Source organism: Temnothorax nylanderi, unplaced genomic scaffold (assembly GCF_030848795.1).
Source record: "Temnothorax nylanderi isolate EJ_2023f unplaced genomic scaffold, tnyl_v1.0 TNYL_tig1024_pilon, whole genome shotgun sequence".
Taxonomy (NCBI): Eukaryota; Metazoa; Arthropoda; class Insecta; order Hymenoptera; family Formicidae; genus Temnothorax; species Temnothorax nylanderi.
The window spans coordinates 5294-16982 of record NW_027250086.1 but is presented as its reverse complement, the minus strand read 5'-3'; the positions used below and the strand labels follow the sequence as shown (position 1 = coordinate 16982).

At 36.8% G+C, this 11689-nt stretch overlaps 1 pseudogene; it reads right to left on the bottom strand.

The window, feature by feature from the left end:
* Nucleotides 1–1646: 1646 nt before the first annotated feature.
* On the bottom strand, nt 1647–3278 carry LOC139786387 (serine/threonine-protein phosphatase 6 catalytic subunit-like; annotated as a pseudogene).
* Nucleotides 3279–11689: the final 8411 nt, after the last annotated feature.

Below are 11689 nucleotides of genomic sequence, written 5' to 3'. Positions count from 1 at the left end.
ACGTTATAATATGTAGTACAAATAGAGAATATACCGCGCGCGCGTGATGTAAAATTGTAGAGTAGACCTAAAAGGTAGTAAAATCGTAAAACGTAAATATCGTAGAAAAGTTTCGCGAAAAAGCAAAGGCTCGTTCCAAAACAATAGCGGAAGGCTTATGAAATAGAATAAGAAAGCATTTATACTTCTAGTAGACCGTCGTGTTATAGTTCTGAAGGCACTGTTCAAAAGTTTATTACATTTCTTGGAATAACGGGTCTTCGCAAACACCTCTTCGAATGGTGCGACAAGGAGAGTCGTTATAAACATCGACATGACCATTGCACACGCCTCCTTCGGTCTATATCACAAAATTCAAACTAGAGTAGTCTCAACTTGACAGCCTGTGCCACAATGCCAATGCCATATTTGTCGGGTCTGTGATCGGTTAGGAATTATCGTGAGCTAGCAAAAATCGATGGTCAGAATTCAGGCTTATGATACGCAATGGCCGGTGCATTTCCATTAATTATGTCATATCAATATCGTATCATTATATTACACAAATGCTTATTAATTTAGAGGCACATTGCTAAGGGTCTCGGTTTTTTTTCTTTTCAAGTTGCTCTCTACATTAATGAACTTATGACAATTAGCTAATTACGATTATTCAATACGACAGCGATTTGGCATATATGTATATGTATATATATAGAAGAGAGAAGTGTGTGTGACGAACGAACGGTGGATATCTTTCTTGAAAAAAACATTAATGTGTGTCAAGGTAGTTTAAAGACAATATTTGAGCTCGGAATTTTTTAAAATTAAGCGTAAAAAAATGTCATGTGCATAAAAATAATAAGACAACTCTCTACAGATGCTATAACGATCCCGCTATCGGATTTCCTTACCTAAGCAGGAAAACTTTGGCTACTGCTACACGCTATTTGTACTTCGGCGAAAAAGAGCCGAATTTACGATTCTTGCTAAGAACACCGATTGCGCATTTAGAAGAAAAAAGAACGGTACGCAGCACATACAGTACCTAAACCAGCAACAGATCATTTATATGTTCAGGAAGACCTTAACAGTACTATATATGCTCACGCTTTAATAAATCTGAATTCTACGCACAACGATTGTAATGTCAGAGAAGCATTTACTGTACTCAGAGAGTGTACTTTTTGCCGGAATGTTTAAACGTGATATTTCTTTTCTTTTCTTTTTATATTCACACACAGCACTGGACTATTTGCGTTATTCGCGCTCATAAATTATTTAAAAGCTCTTAGTCTTTTGAACATTAAAGTCCAGAATGCTGCTCTGAGATATGAATGCTCTACAGAATGTACATAGTAGACAGCAAAAGCGTCTATACCACAGGATGTTCACATTTGCTCTGATGCAAAATATCGTTTTCTTTTTTTTTCTCGAGCTACAAAAATCAGGCTGATGCAATGGCAGATACTATGTAGATATATAAAAGTTAGCTTTACAACATGTAATTAACTTTACAACATGTAAAACCTGATAAAGTTCTTAAAAAATCTAAAGAACATTCCCTGAATAAGATCAATCACACGACAATTCAGTCCTCTCTAAGTATCGTACTTTGATCGTAGAACGCATCAAATAATTTCTTTTAAGGGAATCAAAATTTTCTAAAGTAATATGTATATAATCAATGATATATTCTCATGAATGTGTGGGTCCGTCATGGTACCAGCCTGGATCCGGCCAATCAAATCATGTGATTCCGTAGAGTCTAGACACAGACATTTCTCTTCCGCATTCGTACAGATGAGCCACTTAAGATAGATCACAAAAGTACGGAGTGGGCATTAGAGGTGGGATTACTCTCTCGGAATCAGGCACTGCCTGGAACAGCACTGGTGATCTCTGATCCACTGTCGTGAACTGCATGATACTAGCTATGTTACCACATCAATAACAATAATTTGGGACCGACCACACTGTGACGAGTTTGTCATTAAACATGTACCTATAACCTGCATGATAAAAATATGCGTCATCAATACATACTTCCGAGATATTTAAAAAAATCTGCGACAGAAATATTTGAGCAAAGACATACCTTCCTGAACTAATTGGTGCGCCCTACAGATGAGTTTAAGATCATTCACTTCCATGAACATGTAAGTCACTTTGCTGCCAAACAGCCAGCCTGCACCACGCGGACCTTACTGTCCATGTTTCTACATCTTCTGGATCGGACCAGACCAAATCACAGAAAGCACCTGTAATATGGCAATTAAGCAACGATATTTTATTATTATTGTACAATAACAGTAAATATCCAGTCATGTAACTTTTGCAATGACATATCACTTTATACAATTAATACCTTTGTGTGGAATCTCTTGATTTCTTTCAATCGTTCTAATTTGATCTAGTGTTCTAATAGCTGGAGACAATCCACCGTGTACACAAAGAACCTGTTCATCAATTAACTAAAACAGAATTTTATTCGAGCGTAATCAAAAGTGGAGTTATACCCTACAACAGTACTTCCACGCATTAGCATTGCCGTACTTGTTTTGGCATTCATCTAGAACAGAAAATGAAGAGACCAATGAAATCAAAGCTTTATTATACACAAATGTAAAAAAAGCCCAGAAAAGAAAGTATCGTTGCGCACTTACCGTAAAATCCAAATAAACGTGCGTGATTTGTCTAGTTTCGTGATTACCGCGTAGTAACGTTATCCTGTCGGACCATTTAGCTTTAAGTGTGAGCAGACGAGTAAACGTTTCTAAGCTATAGTAGCCCCGATCGACAAAATCTCCCAGGAATATGTAATTTGTATCTGGCACGGGGCCACCGTTACGAAACAGTTCCTCTAAATCATAGAACTGTAACAGCACAAAAACATGAACAATCTGATGTATATTAATATCACGATTGTGTACAAATAACTATACAGCTACAGAATATTAAAATCGAAAAGTTGTGAGGCAATAGATAATGGAAGACTAATATTGTTGCGACGCTAATTCGAAAGATTAAAATCCGCTAAAACTTTACGTCGATCCCGTAGCGGTGAGCAAGGATGCTCCGACTTTGAGGTTAGTACAACATTCATCGCACGATACTGTTATAATTGCAAATCGGAAACGTACCTCGAGTCCAGCTCTTCTGCGATCAACGAAGTCGGGATCGAACTTGTCAGTCGTCACTTTCTGCCAAGCGTAGAGAACCTTCTTTTCCGGCAGCGGTGGTAACACGATGTAGGGATACGAAATCTCCAGATAAGCACGACCCAGTGAGAAACGATACATCGGATCGACGTCGATTCGATATCGATTCCATCAGATCTCATCGATGCGGTTCTGCAGGTTGTTGAACATCGATAGTTTCAAATATTTTGAGATTATTTCGATGTTATGATAACTTTGCAAACAATCTGTTTTGGTAGCATGTAGCAATATAATATAATACTTTCTTTCAAGATTTTAAATGTTTTTCATGTTTGTCCATTATCAACGATTCGATATCGGTTCGATATCGATTCGACTTATGAGATGAAAAGAACTAAATTGTTTCCTGAATCGAAGAAAGCTGAAAATTATTGTGTTTTAAATTATACATTAACTAAGTATGCGGTCTAATATATATTATATATAATTTATATAAATTTATATAAATTATATATATATATATATATATATATATATATATATATATCATATTATATATAATGCCCTTTTTAGAAAAAGATTATATACATTTATATATATGTTGTTATATGAAAAATTTGTTACCGGGGATTACATTTTTCGATGAGAAAAACGAGTTATGGTAACGATAAGTTACTTTTTTCAGTGAGAATAATGAGTTATTATTATATTATTAATTAATTATAAATTTATTTTAAAATATTATAAATATTTAAAATAATTATTATAAAATATTCTTAAAATATATTGGGACAATTTTGTCGAATAATTAAGAGTCATGCATGATGCACGCAATCAAATCGATGTTGAAACATCGTGTGTACATACAATTATGCGATAATATAGAAAAGTATATAGCCAACTTCGTGTCTTTTTTTTAATAAGTGCATTCGAATTGCCCGCCAACGATCCCGTACCTTCCAATCACGTGCCAATCAGGAACGCGCCCAATGCGCCGCGCCGCACCGATCGCTATTTGTTTTTGCCTCCTGTCCTGTCGCTGCCTGTCGCACGGTCGCACGATCGCACTCGACGTTTGAAGAAGAAGAAGAGCCGTATTATTGTTCGTTGAAAAGTGGCAAGAGCCAGTATAATATAGGAAGATATATATGAAGAAGAAAAAGACGATTAGACGATCTTTTTGAAGAAGAAGACGTTAATAATACACGATGGCAGAGGACGATAGGCCTGTAAGTATAATCAACGTTATAATGCGCTTTTACAGCCATATGTAGTTACAGGTAATCATTGAAATGTAATGTATGTAAACAGACGAGTGTATATATCACGAAGGCTCTTGTGTTCTTATTAGTTATTACTATACGCATGCACGCACGCACGCACGCACGCACGCACACGACATAGCCATATTAAGCCCGGTCTACATAAGCCGCAGTTCGCAAAACGCAAGACACACGCACAGTCTACATGTCAATCTAACCTCAATACACAAAGAGGTCAGATTAACATGTAGCTGTGCGTGTGTCTTTCGTTTTGCGAACTGCGGCCTATGTAGACGAGATATGCCAATGGTGCTGTTTTGCCCGCTGCCTGCGGCCGGTGGGGACACGCACACAGCTGTCGGAGCCGTGTACGTGTAACGACTGTGACGCTCGAGCGTCACACGTACACGGCTCCGTTAGCTGTGTGCGTGTCTCCACCAGGCCGCAGGCAGCGGGCAAAACAGCACCATTGGCATCTCTGTGTAGACCAGGCTTTATGTAAAATAAAAATACATCATGTTATAAGAATTTTAGCCAAAAATGAAATCTGTTGAATCTATGTCGATTTGACATCGATGTCGATTGATAATCGTCGATGAATAATCGCTGTCGAATACTGAGTGATATTTTTTAGTATTTTGTAAAAAATTGTCTTATAATTTTTTTTATGAATAATTTTTTCCAGTCATATATACATTATCGCACGGTCGCACGATCGCACTCGATGTTTTGAAAAAGAAGAATTAAGAGCCGTATTGTTCGCTGAAAAGCGGCAAGAGCCAATATTATATAAGAAGATATATAAGAAGAAGAAAAAGACGATTAGACGATTAGACGATTAGACGATCTTTTTGAAGAAGAAGACGTTAATAATACACGATGGCAGAGGACGATAGGCCTGTAAGTATAATCAACGTTCGATATACATATCAACATCGATATCAACAGTCATATATACATTATCAGTTCATATATTTTATTCTTAAAACATTAAAATATTTTAACATTAATATAGTTAAATACACTACAAAAAAAATAGAAAACACTTTTGCGCCCTAAAAATTGGGCTATTATCAAAACGCAGAAACTCAGCGAAAAACCATTGCAGACAAAAAATTAAAAAAGCTTTTTGAAGTTTGAAGTTTAAAGTTTCAACTTTAAAAAACTACTATTAATAGTTTTTCAAATTTGTTTATTTTTCTTGTTCCGTGATTTAAAAAAGAACATATTGTTCTGTTTCTTAAAATTATGTGTATTTGACATTCTGCAGCTCAATAAAAAAATTTCTGTCGAAAAATTCGGCTCAAGTTTTATAAACTACAATCGTTAAAAAAAAAAGAAATGGGCACAGTAACAACTGTGCCGCAAGCAACACGTAGAACTACGTCAACTGTCATTATTTCATGTTAAAGTATTCGTGATCAAGAGAGGCCAAGTTCCACACAGGGCTGTAGCGCTGAATTCATCATTATTGATAGTTGACGTAGTTCTACGTGTTGCTTGCGGCACAGTTTTTACTGTGCTCTTTTTTGTTTATTTTTTTTCTTTGTTTGTTTTTGTTTGTTTCTTTATTTTTTATATATTTATTTTATTTATATGTTACTTATTTAAAATGAGTATATCGCCCTTGTCACACTTTGAACGTCACACTTTGAACGTTTGTATCTTCGAAACTAATAATCGTAAAATAATAAATAATATCTCATTTTAAAGTTTAAGAAGTCCCATTTATGATAAGACAAGTCGGAACCCTTTATTTCTTACCTCTTCGATACAGCAGCGTTAGAAAGTTTAACTAAATTTTTTGTCGATGCAACGAAAATATGTTATACTTTGAAACCATTCATCCATTCATCCATTCATTTATTCATTCATTCATTCATCCATTCATCCATTCATCCATTTATCCATTCATCCATTTATCCATTCATCCATTCATCCATTCATCCATTCATCCATTCATCCATTCATCCATTCATCCATTCATTCATTTATTTATTAAATCCATTCATCCATTTACCCATTCATCCATTCATCCATTCATTTATTCATTCATTCATTCATCCATTCATCCATTCATCCATTTATCCATTCATCCATTCATCCATTCATTCATTTATTTATTAAATCCATTCATCCATTCACCCATTCATCCATTCACCCATTCATCCATTCATTCATTCATCCATTCATTTATTCATTCATTCATTCATTTATTTATTTATTTATTAAATCCATTCATCCATTCACCCATTCATCCATTCATCCATTCACCCATTTATTAATTAATTTATTTATTTATTTATTAAATCCATTCATCCATTTATTCATTCATTTATTTATTTATTAAATTGCGAAAACATTTAGCTTACATTGAGAGCTTTCAAAAACTATATAATAAAGTATATTTTCCTTTAATATTTTTCGAGAAAAATCTCTTAAAATAATTCCATTTCATGAAAATCGGTTATAAATAGAGAGTTCGGTCTTGTTTTATCATAAATGGGACTTCTTAAGCTTTAAAATGAGATGTCATTTATTAGTCTACGATTATTAGTTTCGAAAATATAAACGTTCAAAGTGTGACATGTTTTCGTTGCATCTACGAGAAATTTAGCTAAACTTTCTAACGCTACTATATCTAAACGAAGAAATAGAGAGTTCAGGCTGGATTTATCATAAATGGGACTTCTTAAGCTTTAAAATGAGATGTCAATGATTACTCTACGATTATTAGTTTCGAAGATACAAACGTTCAAAGTGTGACATATTTTCGTTGCATTCGTTGCAGGCTGTGCCTAGATTTACCCCCCCCTTATACCCCTCCTTACTGTCGACAAAGACGTAGTTCTACGTCAAAACGCTAACCAAATGCTTTTTTTAAACTTTTCCTGTGATTTTTTTGACCGAGATATACGATGTTGAAATCTGTACTTTTTAGAAGTGTCGGTACTCGGCGAAAAATCATCGTAGGCAAATAATTAAAAAAAGATTTTAAAGCTTGAAGCTTCAACTTTAACACGCCTACAATGGTTTTTTAATTTGTAACGATGCGCCCTTTAATAAGGCATCGTTCCCGGCCACCACCCGCCGGATGCCGTCCGACCGTCCTCCGTCGGGCGAGGACAGGGCGCGGTGCGCCCAATTTTTTAAATCTTTCGAAACGCACCGTGTGCGCGGGAAACCCGCCGCACCGGTGCCTTCCCGCACGGCGCCGACGAGCGCCGACGGGAGCCGATCCCCGCCGAAGACAAACGCGCGGGATCGCGCCGCTCCCACCACCACGCGGCGCGCCTGACGATCGGCCTCCCTCCTGCCGGACTCGCCGCGCCGAGCGGTATATAAGCCGGCACGCGCGGCGAGACGGCACTTCGTCTATACCACGGCAATCCGCCTGTTCCTGACGAAGCCTACCCACCATATCCTAGGGCGACGCGCTAAACGAGGTCCAGAGTGTGGGCCTCGAGTGAGTGTTCTCAAGCGTCCCCGAGCTCCAGCCCACTTGCTCCCGACGGCCACGGCCCAACGAGGTCGAGCGTGCTCGGCCTCGTCGCGAGGGTTCTCACCGCCGTGACCCCGGGACTCCGCACTCCTGCGTCATCGCGCTCCGTACTCCGGCACCGCACCGAGGGCATATGCACGCCCGCCCGCGGTAACCTACCGCGCTCCGCACTTATATACCGCGTTTCCTACCGACCGTTGTCGTGTATCGCGTCCCGCGATTATATGTAATATACCGCGTTCCGCCACTCATGTAACATACCGCGTTTCCCGACCGTTGTCTTGTACCGCGTCCCGCGATTATAGGTAACGCCCGTTGTCGTGTATCGCGTCCCGCGATTATATGTAATATACCGCGTTCCGCCACTCATGTAATCTCTGGAATAAATCTTCCGTGTAAACTACCACTTGCTTATTGTCTCTGGGCCTGTCATCGAACTCCCGATCCAACGCACCAGTCCGCGTTCGATTAAAGTCAGGCCGTTACAAATTCGTCTACGATGATTTTTTCGCCGAGTATTGATACCATATCTAAAAAGTATAGATTTAGTTTTTAAAGCACAAAACAAGGAAGATAAACGAATTTTAAAAAGCTATTGGCAGCGTGTTAAAGTTGAAACTTTAAGTTTTAAAATGCTTTTTTAATTTTTTGTCTACAATGATTTTTCGCCGAGTTTCAGCGGTTTGAAAATAGCTCAATTTTTAGTATAGAAAGTGTTCCCTATTTTTTTTTTAGTAGTCTATGAACATATTACTTACTATAAACAATTAGATATCTTGAAAAAAAAATAGTTACTGTAATTATAGTTATTATAGAACTAAAGATCTTGCAATATTTTATATGATACCGGTGATGTTTATGTCAAATCATGCGTAAACTTATGTCTCCGACTTACGTTTATGACACTATCTGAAACAGTTCCGACAATCTTTGTACTCTTAACTATTTTTTTATGCAGTTTTTTATATAACGCAATTTTTTTTTGCACGATTTCCTTTGCTCTACGGTGTAAAATAAAATGTCTTTTGTATTCCTATATCTTCTTTACACGAGTTTTTTTCCCAAATAATGTGATCTTTTAACGTTTACACAGTACACTTTACCACGTAAAAAGAGAGTTAAGTGTATCATATATAGGATGTTCCATTTTTAATGATAACCTCAAACATGTCTTGAACAATGCATTTTAAAGAAAAATGTTTCAGACAGAAGTTGCATGGATTATGGGGGGAACAAATGATGGTAAAATCAATTTTTGAAAAAATCAGTTTTTAAGGAAACAGAGGTCTACCATTTTTTAAAATTAAATTATATAAAGTTGAGGAAAAAAAGGCCAATAATTAATCATTCGTGGCCCCGTAGGTTTAAGATTTATATAGCGCTTTAATTATTAACTTAAATATGATATTTTTAAATATACTATCGGCTGAAGAAGACTCGGTGAAGTCAAAACGTTCCAGTTTTGTATTGCAATTTTAATAATTATATGGTTTAACATCCATTTCGGCACGATTATTGGCGATTTTTTTCCTCAATTTTATTTTTATACGAGCATAAATTATATAATTTTTTACATAAAATAATTCTTCTAGTTATTCCGCATATAAATTATTAGTATTAAGGTACAATTATAAAAAAAATCAATACTTTACGAGATATATTATACTTCATTCTGATACATTTTAACGTAAAATATAAAATATCTCGTAAACTATTTATTTTTTGGTAACTGCACCTTAATACTTTTAAGCACAGAATAATGAGATAAACCAATTAGTGTAAAGAAAACAGAATTGATCTTTTTTTAAGAGAATGTGTTTTCTCTACACCAATTGGTTTATCTCATTATTCTGTGCATAAAAATATTAAGGTACAATTTCAAAAAAATGAATAGTTTATGAGATATTTTATATTTCACGTTAAAATATGTCAGAATAAAGTATTATATATTTCATAAAGTATTGATTTTTTGATCATTTTACCTTAATACTTTGATATGCAGAATAACTAGAAAAATTATCTTATGTAAGAAAATCATATAATTCCATTTTTTAAAATGGTGGTGACCTCAGTGTTTCCTTGAAAAATCGATTTTTTCGAAAATTGATATTACCATTATTTGCCCTTCTCCAAATCATGTAACTTTTGTCTGAAACATTTTTCTCTAAAATGCATTGTTCAAGAAATATTTAAAGTTCACATTTAAAATAAAACACCATGTATAACCTTAAGGTGTCTTAATATTATAGCTTGTAACATTATAACGTGCTTTTTGTTCATTTTGAAGATCATAGAACAGAACTTCAAGAGATCGTTAAATCGAAAAATACGTAAGCTTGCTACAAAGCGCCTTAGATTAGACAGAGTCAATGCTATTGTGAAACAGCAGCGTTTTAATTCTCTCAGTGACAGTACTGATGATATGGAGGAAAATATTACATTTTGTAATGAGTCATCTGAAGATGATGGCTATAACTGCGTTTATTTTCATGAAGAAAGTCAGAATGAACAGAATGCTGTTGAACACATTGACTATGGACTGGATTCATCAATAAATGAAATTGATAGCGTGAATCTTACTGCTTCTGAAATTGCAAATGATGATAACAGTGACAGTATTGTTTCATCACAAACAGAGGTTCAGACAGATGTTGCTTCCATTACTTCTGAAAGTAACGAAGAAAATAATACATCAGACGAAGAGCAAGTGGATTTTGCTAATGAAAATGAGAAGGCTCAGTATGTTACAGCTGCTATAGAAGCATGGGCTCGTGAGCCAGGAAGACTTTCAAAGAGGAAGCTAGATGATCTACTTTCTAAACTTCATCCTGTATTTCCAAACTTACCTCTTAGTTATAAAACCCTTTTACAAACTCCTGGAATTAATTTAATACCAGTTGATGGTGGAAAATTATGGTATAAAGGAATTACATTCAATTTAGATTCTATGGATTTACAGGAATATTTAGCACGTTTTCATGAAATTATCATTGATATCAATATGGATGGACTCCCTCTCCACAAAAGCTCTCCGATCAGATTTTGGCCTATATTAGGTAGGATCGTAAGAACCAAAAATGAGCCTTTTATTATTGCACTTTTTAAAGGAAGAATCGATCCTAGTGTAAAGGATTTTCTTAAGCCTTTTGTGAAAGAAGTTGCTCACTTGCTTCAAAATGGTTACACAAACAATGATATTGCTTATAAATTTTCGATTAGGCATTATATTGTTGCGCCCGTGCTGAGACGCCCGGTAGAAGCCCGAAAAGCAGTCGCGAAGCGCTGCGTGACGTCGAGCCTTGACGACGAGCTGTTGCGTTGTTTATTGATATATGCCATCTGTCAGATTCTTCGCTGGGCCTTCGTGTCGAACAGACGTGTTCACGAGCCCTTCGTTGTATTCGCAAATACCCATTAAATGAGTTCCTTTCTTATTGAGAGAGTCTTTATTCCCGGCAACGGGATCGCGCGCCGCATTCGCGAGTGAGAGTGTGTTGTGAGTGCAGCGAACGCGCGGACGAGCGCAACATTTTGGGGGCTCGTCCGGGATAGGACGAGCGAGGATTAGACGAGCGACGAGCGACGATTAGACGATCAGAAATTTCCTCATGGCCGCAAGGAAACGACTCCGGGTAGCGACTCCACAGTCGGACGCTGCGGAGATGACGACGGAAGTGGTGACTCTCCAGGCGGTGATACGGGAGATCCGTGAGATGCGCGAGGAACAGGCGCAGAGAGAGAGAGAGAGAGAGTACGCCGAGACGTTCCGCCGGCAGGAGGAAGAGCTC